Source organism: Sarcophilus harrisii, chromosome 3 (genome assembly GCF_902635505.1).
Source record: "Sarcophilus harrisii chromosome 3, mSarHar1.11, whole genome shotgun sequence".
Lineage (NCBI taxonomy): Eukaryota > Metazoa > Chordata > Mammalia > Dasyuromorphia > Dasyuridae > Sarcophilus > Sarcophilus harrisii.
The window spans coordinates 356,129,787-356,150,456 of record NC_045428.1 but is presented as its reverse complement, the minus strand read 5'-3'; the positions used below and the strand labels follow the sequence as shown (position 1 = coordinate 356,150,456).

General features: G+C 36.4%; 1 long non-coding RNA gene across 1 annotated transcript; it reads left to right on the top strand.

Moving 5' to 3' along the window:
* Positions 1-380: 380 nt before the first annotated feature.
* LOC116422078 lies at positions 381-3,980 on the top strand. The gene is made up of 3 exons (XR_004232667.1): positions 381-451; positions 1,708-1,883; positions 3,716-3,980. It is a non-coding gene; the product is annotated as an uncharacterized LOC116422078 (long non-coding RNA).
* Positions 3,981-20,670: the final 16,690 nt, after the last annotated feature.

Sequence of the window (20,670 nt, the reverse complement as noted above, 5' to 3'; positions counted from 1 at the left end):
TAGAGAGCTTTGGTTTGGACTCCATAAAACAGTTCATCTCCATACCAGGTGTACCCTAATAGCCATCTCACTAAACACAATTTTCGGCTTCCTTTCACATGTTGTCTTCCCTTGTTAGATTATAAGTTCCTTGAGTACAGATGCCAACTTTTTTCTCATTGGTGTCTTCAGGACTTAGCATAGTTTTTGACACATGGTAGGCTCTTAATGAATGTTTACTGAATGAATTATTGAATTGATTTTCTTAAATACTTCATGCCTTAAGGGGATGAGGTCATAAAAGAAATGTGGGAGTGAAAAAAAGACCAGATGATCACATAATGAAAGCAGTGAATAATGAGTAAAATAGCTTGTGTCATTGTCATACTTTTCCAGAGAAAAAAAGGATCCCCACTCCCACTCTTTAGTAGACTTTGGAGAGCATTTCAAGGACAAGAATTAGACAGTCTAGGTAGGCAGGGATGGGTATTGTTAGAGTGTGTTTGGAACACACATTTATTAAGCACTGTGCTAAGTACTTATTAAATATTATCTCATTTGATCCACATTAATCCTGTATATATATTACATCCACTTATATAAGTCTATATAATGAATGATTATAAAACTTTGAACTCACATTCTCTAAAGAATTGAAAATTAGTAGAGCCCAAAGGATTATGAAGAAATTCAGACTGGATGTGACTCATCTAGAACTTATTACAAATTATGAAGGGGAACTAGAAAAAAAGTTTTAAAAATGTGTGAGTGAAAAAAACAAACAAACCAAGATTGGCTAATTTACATGTATACTGAAGTTTCAGAATCTAAAGGCAGGGGTTGGGATAAATAGGAAGATATTGATCCAGGAACTGAACTTCTTAAACATGTAGGGACCAGACATCTTAAACATCTAGAGACCAGAAGGTGACAGCAATCTGGCTCTGGACTAGGTGATCTAAACAGATGGAATGAACTTCAAAAGAAAAGAGATTTCTGAGTGATGGCAGCAGAGAGGAAAAGTCTGTTAGGAACCGTGAAGCCTGCTTCCCATCTTGGCTTATGAAAAAGCCTGCTATCCTGGAGTACTTAGCCATGGAGGGAGTCTTTTGGAGGAAGCCAAGTTATCATGAGCACAGGGAGATTGAAAGGGAGTGGGGAAAAAAAAAGATTCATTACATAGAGGGAATTTTAGTGGGCATAATTTTTCACAAATTTTCAACTTACATGATTTTTTTTCCTTTCAAGAAGAAAAAAGTTCTTCTACTGTCTTCATTAATCTCCAAATCTATTCAAACTACTACATTTTCTCTTTTATTCAATCTTATTCCAATGAAAATATTTAGTATTAGAAAAATACTTAGTAATTCACCATATGATCCTACTGGACCTAGACAATATATTGCTCCCACCTCCTTTTCTCTTGAAATTTACATAGATCCTCTTTTTTTTTTACACTACCAGTTTCCTCATCTTAGTCTCAAAATATGGTCTTGCAACATGACAAATTATTTGTAAATATTTGTTTTTAAAATTTTTTAATTAAAAAATAAAAATATTTTGTATCTATATATATTTTAAAATTCTTTACTACCATGTGCTTTTTAAGTACTCTAACCCTATGCTCTTTCTTTCCTACATTATGGAATCGTCCCAATCTTAGGAGAGTTAGATCTGAATTTTAGTTGTGATTGCCACTAACAAACTGTTTTCATCTTACCTCATCAGTCCTTTCACTTCCTCTGGACTTCCAAATAAGAAACTTGGAAAACAGCATGGTACCGTGGAAAGAGTGTTGACTCTGAGTTCAAATTCAATCTCTATTACACCCTGCTCATGTCAGGGATGAGGAAGAACATTGAGAATCCCTTGGTTATGTTACTGTGTGACCTTGGAAAAATTAGGTAAGTCCTCTGAGTCTATTTCTTCATCTGTAAATTGGAAGGACTGTATTTGGTGACCTCTCAAGATGCTTCCAACTTGACATCTATGTTCTTATGGTTTTTTTCCCCTCCTAGTTATAACTATAGATATGGAATCAGAAGCAAAAATCTTTGTCCAGGGCACAACATTAGCTGAAATATTGGGAATATGTTTCACCAAGTGATTTATTTTGTTCTGAATTTAACAAAAACACCGAATAAAATGAGTATTTTCATATATGTGAAGAGGGAAAGGATTGTACATATAACTATGAATTCCAATTAAGTCTTTTTGACCTTTTTCTTCTGTACATTTTAAAAATGCTTCAATGACCTTATTTTCCTTCTTTTTTCTTTTTGACTTTTATCTTCAGTCCTTTTCTCTCACCCACCCACAAACTAAAAACAAAAACAAAACTCTTATAACAAATATGTATTGTTAAGCAATTCTATCGTTGGTTGTTTCTGAAAATGTGTCTTATTCTGCACTCTAAAGGATTCTTCAAGGTTGTCTATAACCCCAGAAAGATTTGATAGAGAAGATATTTCTGCAATTCCAAATAAAAATATTTGGACTCATTCTTAACAAACAGAATATGGGTTAGGAATGAGTTATCTCACTACCAAGACACTAGAGAATTTATCTGTCACTTATAACTTCACATGATTACCATCATCCAACTCCATGTCTTGCCAAGAAATATCTCAAAAGTCTACATAGATTGATGAGACAGTGTAGGCTTAACAATAATAATAATAATAATTCATATTAACATGGAGCCCTTTAAGGTTTATATGCATAAAATCTCATTTTATTCTAATAAACCTGTGAGGTAAGTACTATTATTCCAATTTTACAGATGGGGAAACTGAGACTTAGATAGGTTTAAAAACTTGCCCACAGTCACACAGTCCACCTAATGGTGTTATTTGTGGTAATTTGGTTTCTCTGTTAGAATACTCCAGTGATCCAGTAGTAAGCCTCAGGCACTCCATCAGTCAATCCAGTGTCAGGTTCTGTGTGAGGCTCTGGGAAGCCAAAGACCCCAAAAATAAACTAAAATAAACTCCCTATTCTAAAATGAACGGGGTACTATTTAACTACAGATTAGTTTCAACTAATCATTTCTCTAAAAGCTAGCCTTTGTATATCACTTAGGTGTTTACAAAGTACTTTATAAATATTCATCTCATTTTATCTTTTCAAAAAAACTGGGAGATGGTCTTATTATTTTCCCCATTTTACACACAACTTGTATGTGAGACTGGATTTGAAGTCAGGTCTTGACTTCAGGTACAATGCTCTACTCGTCATCCTCTATTGCCCCATTTAATGCAGTTAAAAGAATCTGTTTCATGTGGGATTGAAGATTGAGGGAAGATAGAAAAAAACTTGTATTATAGCAGTGGTATTAGATTCAGAAATAGGGACCACTAAACTACACATAAGGGAACACACTGACTTAGAAAACCACATGCTAACATTATCTATGTTCTATTATATTTTTATTTATTTTGTTAAATATTTCTCAATTTGCTACCTATTTTTCCTCCAGGAATTTCTTTGCCCCACAAAATACTGAATATAAGGAAATCCTTTTATACTTTAGTACTGAAGAGTCTCCTATATATGGGGGGAAGGGGAAAAGCTGTTATGAAAATGTGATTTAGGACTGCAATAAAGAAAAATGATGGCCTCGTGCTGTGAGCTTTTACATGTATTAAAAATGTTTCACTTCAATTATGAACATAGAAAATAAAGCTTTGAAGCTAGTTGTAAATTTTTTTTCCTAATTACATTTTAATCTGTTCAGGTCACAGCTTGGAGTGTATCTACCTGTGTATTTGGCACTCCTGGTGAAGAGGATATAAAGGCAAACAAGATCTCTAAAATCTGGGTTCAAGCCCTGGCTCTGCCAAATGACTGTTTGGTCCTAGGCAAGTTACTCTACTTTTCATCACCTCAGGTTGTAACCTACAGAACTTCTACTGATCAGCAATGGTAAAGGGAGTTTTTTCAGTGGGAGTGCCCTATTTCAATAAACTTACAGGTCCAGACATAAATAATAAAAAAAAAAATGCAGGGATTGTAGTTAAATAGTATCCGGTTCATTTTAGAAAAAGAATTGTTTCTTTCTTTCTTTCTTTCTTTCTTTCTTTCTTTCTTTCTTTCTTTCTTTCTTTCTTTTTTGTCTTTGGATTCCCAGAGTCTCACACAGAATCTGGCTTTGGATTGACTGAGTGAATACCTGAGGCTTACTACTGGGACATTTTCTAACAGAGATACCAAATTACTACAAACAACAGCAACAGGTAGAATGAAAAAGGGAGCCCCAACATTTCCTAAGCACAAGTGAAACCCAAAACACTGCTAGCAGGCAGTTTGGTGCAGAGAAATATCTCAGATTGCCAATTCCCAGTATACCAGTTCAATCACAAATGTGATTCTTCTTTCCTCTTTTTGGTTCTCAGAGGTAATCTACCTTGGGGGACTTTAGAGTTATTCTCTCTATTGTCTCCCTTTCCCATAGGGGATGGAAGGGGAAATGGAAAAGCAGAAGACCCTTTGATGTGTACAAATTCCTGACAAGAGCAAATAAGGTGTGTGATCCTTCTTTCACCTCTTTGAGAGAACCCAGATTCTTTAGTGATGGATGAGATACTGAAATAAGATAAGACTGTTGACCAACCCAGCAGATGAGGTCCTGACCATCTTTCCCTCCCATACTAGGCCAAGAAATGGCTACTTATGTTTTGTGGGAAGGGGAGCAGTGAACTGATTAAAAGACTTAATATTGCCAAACTCTCTTTCAATCCTAGTTGAAACTTTAACTGGTTCTTTTTGTGATCTGACACAATGGGAACATGGCAAATCACCAAGCCAGAATAGTTTGGGAACAGGCAACTGAGACAAGTTTTCACCATAGTAAGTTCAAACAGAATCTAATTATTCCTAGCTCATCCCTGCTAGTCAATAGCCCATCTTCAAGGTGACACTATTCCCAGAAGGCCCTTGGACTTGTGCCTAGTAACCACTTCTAAATCTCATGGTCCCTTGTGGGAAACCCACCCTTGCATAATTTTCTGGGAGGGAGGAGGGGAAGAGCTGAGGTCAAGATAGGCAGAAAGTATTATAAAACTGACTAGTAAACTGACATATTGGATGTCAAAAGGTCTGTTTTTTCCTTATTTATTTATTTTTTTAGCTTTCAATATTTACTTTTATAAGATTTTTATTTCCCTTTTCCTCTCTCCCTCCCTCCTGTCCCCCTTCCCAGACAGCAAATAATCTGATATGTTATACATATTCAATCATATTGAACATATTTCCACACTAGACATGTTATGGAGAAAAATCAGAACAAAAGAGAAATAAATAAGAACTAAAAAACAAAGCAAAGCGAAAATAGTTTGCTTTGATTTGCATTAAGACTTCATAGTTCTTTGTCTGGATGTGGATAGCATTTTCCATCATGAATCTTTTGTAATCTTAGATTATTGTATTGCTGAGAAGAACAAAGTCTATCAAAGTTGATCATAGCATAATGTTGATATTATTGTGCGCAACGCTGTCCTGGTTCTGGTCACTTTCAGCATCAATTGATGTAAGTCTTTTGAGGTTTTTCTGCCTTTTTTTTTTAATGTGGCTCACCAATTTTACACTGGCAGAATGATTTGGGAGGGACTAGAGAAAGCCTACCTTGAAGGGTTGGTTCCTAGTGTTTTCTGGCAGAGCCAGTGTCGAATGATTCTGTAAAATCTGCAGTAGCGCAGCAGAGGAGTCAAGAATCCCATAGCTAAGAAAAATTTCTGCCTTTCCTAAGTCAAAAATGGTCTCTGCAAATAGCAGAGTGGTGGCAAGTGAGGGAAAGGGCTTTGGTCTCTCTGTTCAGTGGGTTTGGTTCTGATTCTGCCTCTATGGGTCACTTGCCTGAGCCCTAGCAAATGTGCAAGTTACCTGCTGGCAAGAATCATGGATCATGGAAGACTTTCCTGTGTCCCAAGGGTTCCCATAGAAAGAACTAAAAAACATTCCTTAAGAAGAATGTAGCTCAGGGAGCAGTAGGTGGTAAAGTGGCTCTGGTGTCAAGAGAACCTGAGTACAAATCTGACCTCAGATGCTTGCTTTCTGTTTGTTTTGGGGCATGTCATTTAACCCCAATTAATCAGCTCCCAAAATTAAATGAACTAATTTTTTTTAAAAAAAGAAGAATATAATTCAACATAGGATCAAAGACTGGAAGGAATTTCTGAGGCCTTTTAGTCCAAATCCCTCATTTTACAAATAAGGAAACTGAGTCCCACAGAAGTTAAGTTACCCAGAGTCATACAGTGAAGTAAGCATCAGAGGAGGGCTTTGAACCTGGGTCCTCTTTCCATTTTTCCATGAACATTTTTCTCTTACATTGAATTTTGAAATTTACAGTAAGAGGCAGCTCTAGCAGAAAACAAGCCTTTATCAGGTTCAAAAATGTTCCTTTTCCCTTTCCACATCTCTGCAATTTATCTGGTCTTCTTATCAAATTTATTAGCTCCTTAAAATGACAGTGGATACATGCTTCTACATAAAAGAGAACAGAAACATATGGGGAGAGATCAACAAGTACAATAGGTAGTGTTCACACATCCTCTTGCTGCCAAGGGTAATTTCAGCTATTTGGGTTTTGTTCAGGTAATTTAAAAAAAATCTGAATTGTAATAGCATCTACTTTTCAGAGTAACCATTTGAAGAGTGAACAAAGGGAAAATAGCATTGTGGTACAGTGGAAAGGCTTTGGAGTCAGAGGATGAGAGGATTCTAGCCCTAGAAGATTGCAGATTTGGCCACCAATGCGATTTTAGGCAAGTCAACCATCTCTGGGTCTCAATTCCCTCATTTACAAAATGAAAAGGTTCAAACAAGATGCTCTCTCAGGTTATCTGCTGGTCCTCAATCTGTGATATTAAGATTGAGTGCTGACATAACTTAAATGGTCTTAAAAGGAAAAATTAAAAACAGGTCCTTTTTGCTGCATTGTTGCTCTCAACCTAAGGAGTGTTCATGGGAGAACTCAACAGGATGAATAAGATAGTTTTCTATCTAAATCTCCAAAGACTTAGCCTACACACATTTTCAATAACCTATCAGATTTTCCTCAGCAATTTCATGCCCATCATTCACTATGAAGATAACTCTTTTTAGAGTTCCTGAGTTCAAATCTGACCTCAGACATTTGCTAGCTGTGTGATCCTGGACAAGTCACTTAACCTTGTTTGCCTCAGTTTCCTCATCTATCAAATGAGTTGGAGAAGGAAATAGCAAACCACCCCATTAGCTTTGCGGAGAAAATTCCAAATAGGGTCCCAGCTAAACAAGAATAACAGCACAGCTCTTTGAAGCTGCTATGTGACTTTCCTTACAAGGAGTCTGTGACATAGTTTCAGGATTACTTTTCTTTGGATCATAGAGCTACACAGGAACCTGGAGTTCCTTTATTCATCTGCCTCACTTCATAGATAAGAAAGCAACTACTAAGAGACTGAGGCTGATTTAACCAAGGCATAAAAGATATAGGATAACAGATTTAGAGCTGAAAGGGATTTTAGAGGATAACAGATTTAAGCTGAAAGGGACCTTAGAAGTCATCTGGTTCAGTGGTATTAAATAGAAGCAGGGGCCACAAAATCTTACTTAGGGATCCCTGTGGTCTTCATAGTGACTTTGAGAACCACATATTAATATTATCTGTGCCTTATTGTATTTTTATTTTGCTATTTACCAATAACACCGAAGTCATGGGCCACATATTTGACACTGTTGATCTAGTCCATTCCCTTCATTTTGCAGATGAGGAAACTGAAATTCTGGAGAAGTCAAATAATTTGCTTAGGTCACAAAGCTAATAAGAGGAATAGTTGGGATATAATTCCAGGTCCACATGCAATAATACTTTTCCCACTAAAGTCAGAGTTGGGATTCAAATCCCAGCCATCTGATTACAAATCTAGTATTTTCTTGATCTCAGTTCATTATTCTCTTCATCAGCTTGAAATCATAAAAGGTGGGGGAAGGAAGCCATAGTTTCCACATTTACAACTCTTTAAGTTTTACAAAGCTTGAATTCTTTTGGGACTGAGAGACACAGAGTTGTGAGGATGGGGATATAGGAAATCATAGTACTTAAGGGAACTGTTCTATAGAAGGAGAAACTGAATCACATAATGGTGAAATGACTTGCCTATGATCATGAAAGAAGTAAGCAGTAGAAGCAAGATTCAAGCTCACATGCTCCTATTCATTTGTTGACATCAAACCATAGGTTTAAAGCCAAAAATGGCCTCTTTTGGAGTTGGGTTGGTATTTTGTCTGTTTTCTCTTTCTTTCTCTGTCTTTTCTCTTTCTGTTTCTACTTAAGGAGTATTTCTCAGTGTAAAAAATACTTGTTCACCATAGTTTTGCTACCATGAGGGTCTTCTTTTTACTGTCATCTGTTGGCAAATAGTTCATCTTGGAGGGTATCTATTTAGCTAGGTAGCAGTTCTCCAGCACTACCCACTCTTTCCTTGGTCATTTTACCTTCCTTTTTCCTTTTTTCTCTTGTAACAGGAATAGGTTGAGTTCTAAATTGCAAGCTTTTCCTCCAGTGGATTATTTTATATTTTATGATTTAGAATAACTGGTTTTAAAATGAGGAAATAAAGCCACAGAGAGACCTTAATTTCCTCAGATCTTTTCCTCATCTTCTACAGCAAAGCTTCTTAAACTTTTTCCACTCATGACCTCTTTTCACCCAAGAAATTTTTATGTGATTCCAGACATATAGATATATAAAATAGATATACAAATCAAACATTTATTGATAATAAATGAGAAATTTATCTTAAAACGATTCTTTGGTATACATATGATTTTATCACTTATCAAAGAGAAAAGCAGATTTGCATACTAATAAAATGGATGTGGGATTTTTTAACATAAAGAATTAAATCTTGGGGGAATATTTGGTACCTTTTACTGTTGCCAAATATATTATGACTCCCCCTCATATTCAATAATGTGACAGTAGGCAGGATCAAAACCCACAGTTTAAGCAAGTTTGTTCTATCAGATTTCCCAGTTTGAGGATCCCCTTCTTCTCTCCTCCTTCCTCTGTAGTAGATGGAGAACAAGGAGCTTGGGAAAAGCTCAGAGTTTTGTTTCCTCCTACTACTCCCACAGAATAGCCACTTTGCACCTATTAGCACTAACAGAATCAAGATGTGGTGAAACTGAGAAATACCACCAAATATTACAAAGGTGTGGTGGATGGCAGGCTGCAAAGGTGACATTTTTACACACATACACACAATGCCTTTAATCTGCTTGAAAGCAGGCGTCAACAAAATTGGCCCCACAGGGAATATTTTTAAGTATAGTTTAAAAAGCACTTATTTCCTTGTGATTTAGCAACTATTTTCATCAATGCAGATGGCCAAATGCCCAGTGAATGTACCCACTACCAAACCTGGGAAAGCTTCTTATTTAATGGGCTTCCTAAGGACAAAAAGGCATGAAAACAAAGGCATAACTAGTCAGAAACTCTCTTCTAAAATAATCAGCTCCACCCTTTGCTTGGGTTTTCATTGTTATTGACATCATTTGATCAGAAGCCTTTCTTCATTTTGTCTTGTTCCTATAAGCACCTGGCTTCTGTGGTTGTAATCAGCAGGAAGGGACAGCAGGTGAAGTGGAAATTTGAGCATGGGGAACTAGAAAGCATCTCACAGAAAGGCACTTGGAATGAGGAAGACTTCTATTCAAATTCTGCCTGTAATGTTTAATAGTCAGGTCAAAAGTTCCCTGTACCTCAAACAACACCCTTGTCCTTATCTGCTAGATCTGAGGTTGTTGGCTGAATGGGTAGAGGGAGTTTCACATCAGAAATTTCTCAAGCGGATGAAAGCACAGATCCTTTATTTATCCATGTGTGTGTTTCTTTCAATAGCCTTTTGCTGTTGCATTCACTGTACCCCGGGCCATCCCCAGTTGTCTTGATCTATATCTGGCCACTGGACCCAGATGTCTCTGGAGGGGAAAGGAGACCTTGCACATCCCTCTCTCCCTTAAATCCAATTCACTTGCATGTCATGGCATCCCCTTCTTGAGTCATGGTCCTGTTCCAGAAGGAAGAGCAAACACCACCTCCAAGAACCATAGCAGCCTCTTGTAGCCCTGATCCTTCTTAAACTTTCTGACATCGTTCTCTCATGGTTCTCCTACCTCTCTGGCTGCTTGAATTCTTCCTTCCTAGTTCTTCTTCCTACTTGCTAAATAAGATTGTTCCCCAAAAGTCTGTTTTATGTTTTCTTTTCTGATTTCTTGTCCTCAATTATGTCATTCTTTCCCATAGCTTTATCTTCTTTGCAGGTGACTCCAAAATCTTTAAATGTTTCTCTTCTGTGGTTCTGCTCTGCCATCTCACTTTTTTTTTTTATTCTTTCCTTCCCTCTTTTGGAAAAAAATAAAGAAAAAACAAAGGCCCTTTTTGCATATGCCTAGTTTTATGTAGATATTAAGCAAATCAAATTCCCACATTTGCTAAGTCTAAAAGTTTGAGTGTTATTCTGCATCTACAGTACCTCACCTCTCTTTTAAGAAGTATGTAGCATGCTTTTTTAAAAAATTATATATTTTTTCAAAGTTCCACCTTTACCTCCCACTTCTCCCTTACTTCCCTAGCACTGAGAAAGCATTGTAATAAATATGTATGGTCAAGCAAACATTTACTGATAATAAATGAGAAATTCATCTTGACCATATGAATGGTCAAGCAAAACCAATTCCCAAATTAACTAGTGTATCTTAATCTGCACTCTGCATCCATCACCTCTCTATCAGGAGGCAGTATTATGTTTCATCTTGCATTTTCTGGAATTATAGTTTGTTATTTTGCGTTGAATTCCTAAGCCTGAAAGTTTTTTGTCTTTACAATATTGTTATTATTGTTCTGCTGGTTCTGCTCATTTCATTCTTCATCATTTCATACAAGTTTCTCCGAACCCATCGCTCTAATCATTTTTTAAAAAATAATTTTAATTGATATTTTATGTTTCTTACATTGCCATTGTATTCTATGTATCCCTTCTCTCTCCCTCTTCCAGAAAGCCATCCCATATGATGAATAGAATTTTTTGAAAAGAAAAAAGAAAGAAAAGTCAGCCCAAATGATTGATACATTGAATCTAAATTCTTTTGCCATGGGAACACCTGTGGATTTCTAACTTCCATGAAGGGATGGGCTAAGGGTGTCTTCTCATATCTTTTCATTCAAGTCCTGTTATATTTACTTTTAATTTTTTTAATTGTTCTGTTAACTTAACTCTGCATTGATTCATACAGATCTTTCCATGCTTTTATATATTCATTCATCATATATATATATATATATATATATATATATATATAATTTCTTACAACATGGTAATATTCCAGTAAATTCATGTACTATGTTTTCCCCCAATTATGGGCATCTTTACCCATAGTTATCCCCCAATTGATGGGTATCTATTTTGTTTCCAGTTTTTTGCTATCACAAGAAACTGCTATAAATATTTTGGAATTATATAGGGACTTTTTTCTCATTAATGGTTTTGTTGAAGTATAAGCTCAGTAATTGAGTTTCAGGTTCAAAGAATATGGATTTTATTCACTTTATTTTTGATTTGCATGATTTCAAATTGCCTTCCAATTCACAGCTTCACCAACAATATATTAGTATGCCCATCCCTCCATTATTGACCTTTACCATCTTTTGTTATTTTTGACAATTTGCATGGTGTGAAGTAAAACCTTAGGACTGCTTTGATTTGTGTTTCTTTTATTATCAAGGATATGGATTATTTTTTCCCATGTAATTGTGAATACTCTGCAAAACTATTTTTCACTTTTTTAACTGTTTATTCACATCCTTTGGCCATTTATCTAATTGTTTGTATGTCTTGTATGCAAACCCTTGTCAGATAAATTTGATGCAATTTTTTTTTCCATTTGACCACTTGCCTTTCATATTTCTTATAGCATACTTGTATTTCCCTCACACACGTGAACATACATCTGTATCTATAGATATATGTGTTTACATAAGATATATGTGTTATATACATAGATATATGTGTTTACATACATCCAAATGGATGCTTGTATATTTAATCATGTACCTCTGACAGACTTGTCTTAAAAAAAAGAAAGATGATCTACCCTACGATTTGGAGTCCATACTCTATGCTTACCCCTCCATTTTGTTGTCCCTATGCTGCCAGTTCTCATCCTGGATCACCCTACCCATCTGATACCTCTATTTCCCTAACTGATGAACCCATTCTCCAGGCAAGAGATAGGAATGTCAAGGCACAGAGATGGAATTCTGTTTATAAGGCATGTATGACATCAGGTTTGACTAGCATGGAGTGAGCTCAAAGAGGAATGTGTAAGGAGGCTTTTAATACCTTACTATCTTCCTTCCCTTTTCTTCCCCTCATTATTATGATGTGCTTTTAAATTCATGATTAAAGGAATTAAAGAATGTAAATTTTTATTATGGAAATCTCCCAAGACATCTTGGAGTTTAAGGATTAGGATCATGCCTTAAATCCAAATCATTTTGGCTCTCTGATTGACTAACAATAGGCTCCAGGTTAAGCACCACTTGGTTGACTTGATTATTGACTCTCATTGGCTCAGAGTGAATGTAAATAGTAATTGCTTCTTTTTCAGTCAGAAACCATGAGGGTCTTGTCCTCCAAGATTGATTTATTTTTTAATAAATAAAAGAGGCCATTCTCTGCCTCATTTCTTCCCCAGACTTAATCACTGAGTGGACTTTACCTTAATCAAACTGAGACCTGTTGAAGACCTTAAAAAGCCTAAGGTCTCCCACTGCATCCAGAGCCATCTCCAGTTGTCCTGATCTATTTCTGGCCACTGGACTCAGATGGTTCTGGAGGACAGAGTGAGACAGATGACCTTGCTGCACATCCCTCCCTCTTGTAAATCCAATTCACTTGCAAGTTATGGCATCCCCTCTCAGAAGTCATGGTCCTCTTCTAGAAGGAAGGACAAACAACAATCCTCCTCTCTCCTACCCATTACTATGAAGTACTTCTTAATCTAGTGACACTGGCCTCCTGGGTGTTCCATGAGCAAGGCACTCCATTTTTCTACTCTGAGCATTTTCGCTGACTGTCCCCCATGCCTGAAAGGCTCTCCCTCCCCATTTCTGCTTCCTGGCTTCCTTCAAGTCCCAACTAAAATCCCACTTTCAACAGGAAGCTTTTCCAATCTTCTAATGCCTTCTTCTGTTAATTATTTCCCATTTTTCCTGCATATAACTTCTTTCTATGTTGTTATTTACATGTTATTTCCCTCCCTAGGCAGGGAGATTATTTTTTGCTCCCTTTTGGATTTTTGGTACTTACTATATCCAGAACATAGCAGGCACTACTGTCTTAAGGCTAGAAAAGTGGTTTTAAACTAGGTTTTATAGATTTTTTTAAAATGTCAAACATAAAGGAATTTATACTTGATTTTATAAATAATAGGGAACTACCAAAATTTATTGAATACAGGAGCAACAAAGATCTGTTTTTAGGAAAATCATTTTGATGGTTCAGTGGAGGACTAGGTGAGGGGGATGGAATTAAGATGTTATAATGATTTTTCCAGGAGAAATATGATAAAAGTTTAACTTGAAGATAGAATTGGAAAGATTTGATGACTATTTGGATATATGGGCCACTGGGCAGAAAAAAATAAAAGACTGAGGTTGCAAACCCTGGAAGGACAGTGATGCCTTTGAGAGAATTAGAGAAGTTTACAAGGAGGAAGATTTGAGAATGGAGTATAATGAATTTTGTTTAGCCCATGTTAAGTTTGAGATGCTTCCGAGACATCCAGTACTTTTTTGTTGTTTGTTTGTTTATTTTTAAATAATATTTTATTTTTCCCAATTATACATAAAGATAATTTTTCACACATTTTTTTAAAATTTGAATTCTAGGGGCAGCTAGGTGGTGCAGTGGATAGAGTACCAGCCCCGAGTTCAAATCTGGCCTTATTTGTTTAACACTTCCTAGCTGTGACCCTGGGCAAGTCACTTAACCCCAATTGCCTTAGCAATAAAAAAAAATTGAATTTTAAATCCTCTCTCTTCCTTCTTTTCTCTCCCCTCCTTGAGACAGCGAGCAGTTTGAAATAGATTATACATGCACAATCATACAAAACATATTTCCATATTAGTCATGTTGTGAAAAAAAGACAGACAAAAAAAAAACAGGAAAAAATTTAAAATGAAAAATAATGTGCTTCAATATGCATTCAGATTCCATTAGTTCTTTCCTGGAGGTGGTTAGCACTTTTCATTGAGTCCTCAGAATTGTCTTGGATTATCATAGTATGGCTGAGGATTTCATTCATGAAATATTCAGTTCTATTGTAAATGTTTAATAGGATCCAAGCTGAGGATAGAGACTAGGGCTACATGTACACAACTGAGGGTGATCAGCACAGCGATTGTAATTAAATCTTTGAGCTGCTAAGCTTATTAAAAGAGTGAGTATAATTGTTGGTGGAGTTGTGAACTGATCCAATTATTCTGGAGAACAATTTGGAACTATGCACTAAGGGCAAACAAAACCTTTAATCCAACAATGTCTCTACTGGCTCTGTATCCCAAAGAGATCTTTAAAAGGCAAGAAGGTCCACATGTGCAAAAATCTTTGTGGCAGTCCTTTTTGTAGAGGCAAGAAACTGGAACCTGAGTGGATGCCCATTATTTGGGGAATGGCTGAATAAGATATGGTTTATGAATGTTATGGAATATTATTGTTCTATAAGAAACGATCAGCAGGATGATTTCTGACAGGTCTGGAGAGATTTACATGAACTGATGCTGAATGAAGTGAGCAGAACCAAGAGAATACCGTACACGTCAACAAAAAGATTATGTTATTATAGACTCAGCTCTTCAGCAAACAGGTCATTCAGGCCAGTTCCAATAGCTATGTGAGGGAGAGAGTCATCTGCATCCAAAGAGAGGACCATGGGGACTGAGTGTGGATCACAACATAGTATTTTCATTTTGTTGTTGTTGTTGTTGTTGTTGTTTACTTGTTTTTCTCTTTCTCATTTTTTTCTTTTTGATCTGATTTTTCTTGTGCAGCATGATAATTATGGAAATATACACAGAAAAAAAAAGAGTGAGTATAGATAGAGAACAAAAGAGGATCCATCAGAGAACCTAATAATCCAACAAAGGAAACTAAAAAAGAACAATCAAGCAAGTAGAAAGAGAACTGGTAGCAGTATTTAAATAAAAAAAAAATTCTAAAAAAGAGAAAAAGAGGAATTTAGGGTGGGGCAAAGAGTGAGCAAGAGCCAATTGCTGTAGAAAGATCTACAAGGTGGAGAAAAGTCTATGAAATTTGGAAATTTAGGGATCATTGGTAATTTTGGAGAAAGAGAGTGTGTTGGTAAATATTTTTATGCTTAATCAATATAATTAACATTTTCTACATTTGTTCTCTTAGGTCTAGACAGTTAAAAAAAAAGAACAATAAATCAAGTCCTGATTTATAGCATTTGCGAATTCTGTGATATAAATGCTCATACTGAAAATTTAGCCCTCTGCTCTCAGGAGCTGGTACAAGCAGCCTCCAGCACACTCTATGGATATTACATTCTCCCATGAAATCTTTAATTATTCCATACTATCATCACAGTTCACCTCTAAGAACTTCTTCAGTCTGTATGTGGTTTGGGCTGGCTGCTATTCTTACCTTCGTGGAGATGGCAGGCTCAGAGAAAAGTATGAGAAATGGCTAGAAAATGAGTTTTGAGAATATATAAGCAGGAATTTCACCTTTTTCCTCTTTCTTGTGGTTTTTCTTTTGTTTTGATTTTTCTTTCACAATATGACTAATATTGAAATATAACATGTATCAGATTGCTTGCTATCTTGGGGAGGAAAGGGAGAGAGGGAGAAAAAAATTGAAACTCAAAGTCTTACAAAAAGGAATGCTGAAAAGTAATCGATCTGTGCACACCCTTTGATCTAGGCCTTATATCCCAGACAGATCTTAAAGGAGGGAAAGGGACCCACATGTGCCAAAACGTTTGTGGCAGCCCTTTTTGTAGTGGCCAGAAACTGGAAACTGAGTGGATGCCCATCGGTTGGAGAATGGCTGAATAAATTGTGGCAGATGAATATTATGGAATATTATTGTTCTGTAAGAAATGACCAACAGGATGATTTCAGAGAGACCTGGAGAGACTTACATGAACTGATGCTAAGTGAAATGAGCAGAACCAAGAGAACATGCACACAGCAACAAGCTTATGCAATGATCAATTCTGATGGACGTGGCTCTTTCCAACAATGAGATGATTCAGATCATTTCCAATAATCTTGTGATGAAGAGAGCCCATATACACCCAGAGAGGACTGTGGGAACTGAGTGTGCACCACAACATAGCATTTTCACTCTTTCTGTTGTTATTTGTTTGCATATTGTTTTCTTTGTTTCTTTTTTCCTTCTTGATCCAATTTTTCTTGTTTAGCTAAATAACTGTATAAATATGTATACATATATTGGATTTAACATATTTAACATGTATTGGGTGAATGAATGTTGAAAACTATCTTTACATGTAATTAGAAAAAAATAAGATGCTATTAAGTTAAAAAAGAATATCTAAGTAGGGAAAGAACACCAACAGTTGAGAAGACCTGTCATACAAGGGGCAACTTCTTGCTATCATTCTTCATGATAACAATCTTAAAAAGTGAGTATATTCTAGGTATGAAGGAAAGCTTGTGAAGATACATGTTTGTTAATTTATCAACATTGAACAGCGAACGAGTCAGTTTGGCTTCAATTTGACAAGGAATTTGTGAAATAAAACTGGAAGAGTTACTTAGAGGAAGATTGTAGAAGGTTTTAAATGTCAGGCTGTGGAATTTGTACTTTACCCAAGTGACAACAAGGAGCTGCTAAAGAGTTTTGAGCAAGAGAGTGACCTGGTCAGAGCTGGGCTTTGGGATGATTGGCAGGTTTGCAGAGGATGATTTAGAAGGGAGAGAGACAGAAAGGAAGGACTATTATAAGAGTCCAGATGAATGGGGTGGCGAGCTTGATGAGAGCTATAGCTGCATGATTGGAGAAGAGACTGACAAGAGAAGTAGAATCAGAAAGTCGGAGCAGATGATTGGACATAGAGGCTGTGTGAGGGAAAAAGTCCATAAGAACTCTGAGGTTCCAAATTGGTGTATACAGACAAATAGCACTGTCTCATCAAAATGGCAAGTTTTAGAAATTGGATTAGTAAACTAACAGTTGAACATATTGAATTTGTCCTGTTAGGACATCCAGGTAGAAGTATACAGAAGACTGGAGAAGCAATAAAGGGAAAGAGAGTAGAATAGAGAAGTCGGGAAGTCCTTTACATCAGAGGAGTCAAACACATGGGAGCCTGCAACATGTTCAAGTAGGTCTGAACTTGATTTGAAAGTAATGGGAAGGAAGATGATTATTCTATAAAAATGATGAACAGGCTGATTTCAGAACTGATGCTGAGTGAGCAGAACCAAGAGAACATTGTACACAGTAACAACAAGATTGTGTATGAACAATTGTGATGGATGTGGCTTCGAATAGACTTGTGATGGAGATAGCCATTTGCATCCAGAGAGAGAACCATGGAGACTGAATGTGGGTCAAAGCATAGTATTTTCACCTTTTGGGGTTTTTTGTTTGCTTTTTTCTTTCTTGTGTTTTTTCCCTTTTGATCCAATTTTTCTTGTACAATATGATACATAAAGAAATATGTTTAAAAGAATTATACATATTTAATTTATGCTATCTTAGGGAAAAGGAGGTAAAGGAGAGAGGAAGAAACATTTGGAACACAAGTCTTACAAAAATGAATGTGGAAAACTACCTTTACATATATTTGGAAAAATAAAATACTATTGAAAATAAAATAAATAAAAGTAATAGAGAAATAGTTAACAAAATAAATAAAAATTCAATAGAACATAGATGAGATTAATATGTGGTTTTCTATTTAACATGTTGCCTGTGAATATCTTTATATATTTAGTAACCCTGTTTCTATTTGGATTTGACACCATTGATTCATATTGAAGTGTGGGCTAAACCTGTGGGAACAGATAAGATGAATAAAAGAGAGAATTTAAAGTCTAATAGCTTAAAACTAAGGTCAGCTAGGTGGTACAATGGATAGAGCACCAGGCCTGGAGTCAGTAAGACTCAAATTCCTGAATTCAAATCTGGCCTTAGATTTTACTGGTTGTGTAATCTTGAGCAATTCATTTCACTCTGCCTCAGTTTCCTTATCTGTAGAATGAGCTGAAGAAGGAAATAACAAACCAGTCTAGTATTTTTGCCAAGAAAACCCCAAATGGGATCGATGAAGAGTTGGACATGACTGAAATGATTGAACAATGAGAATCTTAAAACTTTACTAAAACTGTTGGGACAGTCTATAAAGAAAAAAGAGGACAAAAGACAAAGTCTTTGAGCACAACACATTTTGAAGACAATTAACAATTAGATAATTAACTATTAAAAGACTGAAAAGGAGTAGTTCAGTTTTAAGAGTTATCAAGAGTCTTCTAAAGCATGAGATCAAAAAATATCCTTAAGGAGGTAGTATGGAAAGAATGCTGGATTGGAAGTCAGAGAACTTGAATTCAAATCCCAGTTATAATTTGTGTGGCTTTGGGAGAAAGTTATTTACCTTCCCTAGTCCCTAGTCCTTTATTTTCTCTTCTGGGAAACAATAGGCAATTGGATTACAGATCTCTAAGATCCTTTCTGTCTCTAAATAAATATATGGTCCTAAAAAAGTGTGGTCAATAGAATCAAAAACTATTAAAAGTGAAGATGTATAAGGACTGGTAAATACCATTAGAAATAGCAATGAAAAGATCATTGTTTCCTTGAGAAAGTAGTTTCAATGAAGTGTCTAAATTGGCAAGCTAGGCCAAAAAGGGAGTGAAGAGTGGAGAAATGGAGGCAATGAGAAAAGATTTTTTTTCTAGGATTTTGCTACTGAAGAGGAGAGATGAGGGTTATAGCTTAAAGGGATGTCAAAGTCAAGTAAAGGATTCTTAAAGATAGAACAAGTTTATGGATGTCTGGGAAGAGGGAAGTTGATAAAGAAAAACTGAAGATAAAAGGCTGAGGGAATGATAGCTGGAATGAGCTTCTAAAGAACTGAGGATTGAAGGGACACTTAGAAATTAGTTTTGGCAAGGGTAAGGAAACTTTATCTTCTGAAAGGAATAAAGAAGAAAATACATGAACATGTGAAAGAGTTATTTGGAGTAGAAAAAACAAAGAAATTCAAAGTGATAGCCTCAATTTTCTTGGTTAAATAGGAGACAAGATTTTTTGCTGGGAGGGACAGGGTATCACTAGGGTTTAAAGAGAAAGACAAAATTTAGATGGGGATGGGAAGAAAATAAAGGAGAGGAAAAAAGAAAGAGAAGAGAGGACAAGAGGACGAGAAGGGGAAAAGGAAAGAGAAAGAAAAAGATGGTGAGAGAGAGAGATCGAGAGAGACAGAAAGAGAGAGAGAGAGAGAGACAAAGAATCAGAGACACAGACAGAAAGAAAGAAAGAGACAGAGAGGGAAGGGCAGAGAGAGGGTGGAGGGAAGGAAGAAGAGAACTATACAGACAGAGAAAGAGAGACAGAGATGGGGGTTCAGGGAGGGGAAAGGGAGGGAGAGAGAGACAGCCAAAGACAGAGACAGAGAAGGGACATGATGAGGGGGAGGAAAGGGGAAGGAGAGAGGGAGAGAGAGGGAGAAAGAGAGGGAGAGGGAGAGAAGAAACAAGAGGTCAGAGGCGAAAATAAAGGAAAGGAAGGAAAAAGAGGAGAGAAAGGTGAGAGGGAGGAAGGGGGGAAAGAGAGAGACAAAGAGACACATGGAGAAGAGAAAGGAAATGGAGGAAAGGCATGAGAAAGTGAAGAAGAAGAAGGGAGGGGGAGAGAGACAAATGAAGAGAGATTTGGGGAGAAAGGAGAAAGGAGAAAGAGAGAAGAACCTGAACCTGAAATGATGGAGAGATTGCAGTACATTGGTGACAATCCAGGTGAGATTTTCTTAACATGAATTTGAATTGGATCTAATCAACCAGGTTGTGTGATTTTTTCCCCAATACTGTTCATCAGTTATAAGACTGGTAATATAACAGCAAGACAGAAGAATAAAGCATCCAAGGGTGGAAAACAGTATTTTCTGACTTATTTAATAAAAGAATCAAGGAGAGGAGAGGAAAATTAGCAGAGGTGACAGACTAAGAGAACTGGGAAATAAAAAGAGACTAGAAGTCACCATGAGGATAAATTTCAGAGAAAACTAGGTATTCGGGTAGGAGAATAGAAAATTGCAATGAGAAGGAACTTTCAGAGTTCAAGATCATGGAAATGTAACTCTTTGAGTGATGTTGAGATCTATGATATAATCACCCTTGTGGATAGGTGGATTAAGTAAAGTGGTCATGGGAATTGTGGGAATTGATTAACTCCAGGGTCAAGGAGGAAAAGAAGGAGAAATTAGCATCGAAGGGGATCCTGATCAAGAAATCAGCTCTACATTTGTACCAAGAGATGAAAAAAAGGTAAGATTAAGATGATGAAAGGGCCACAGTGGGAGGACACACCCAAGAAGGCTAGTGACAGAGGAATAGGGGTGAGTCTGATAGGTGTGGTGTGACAATGCAGA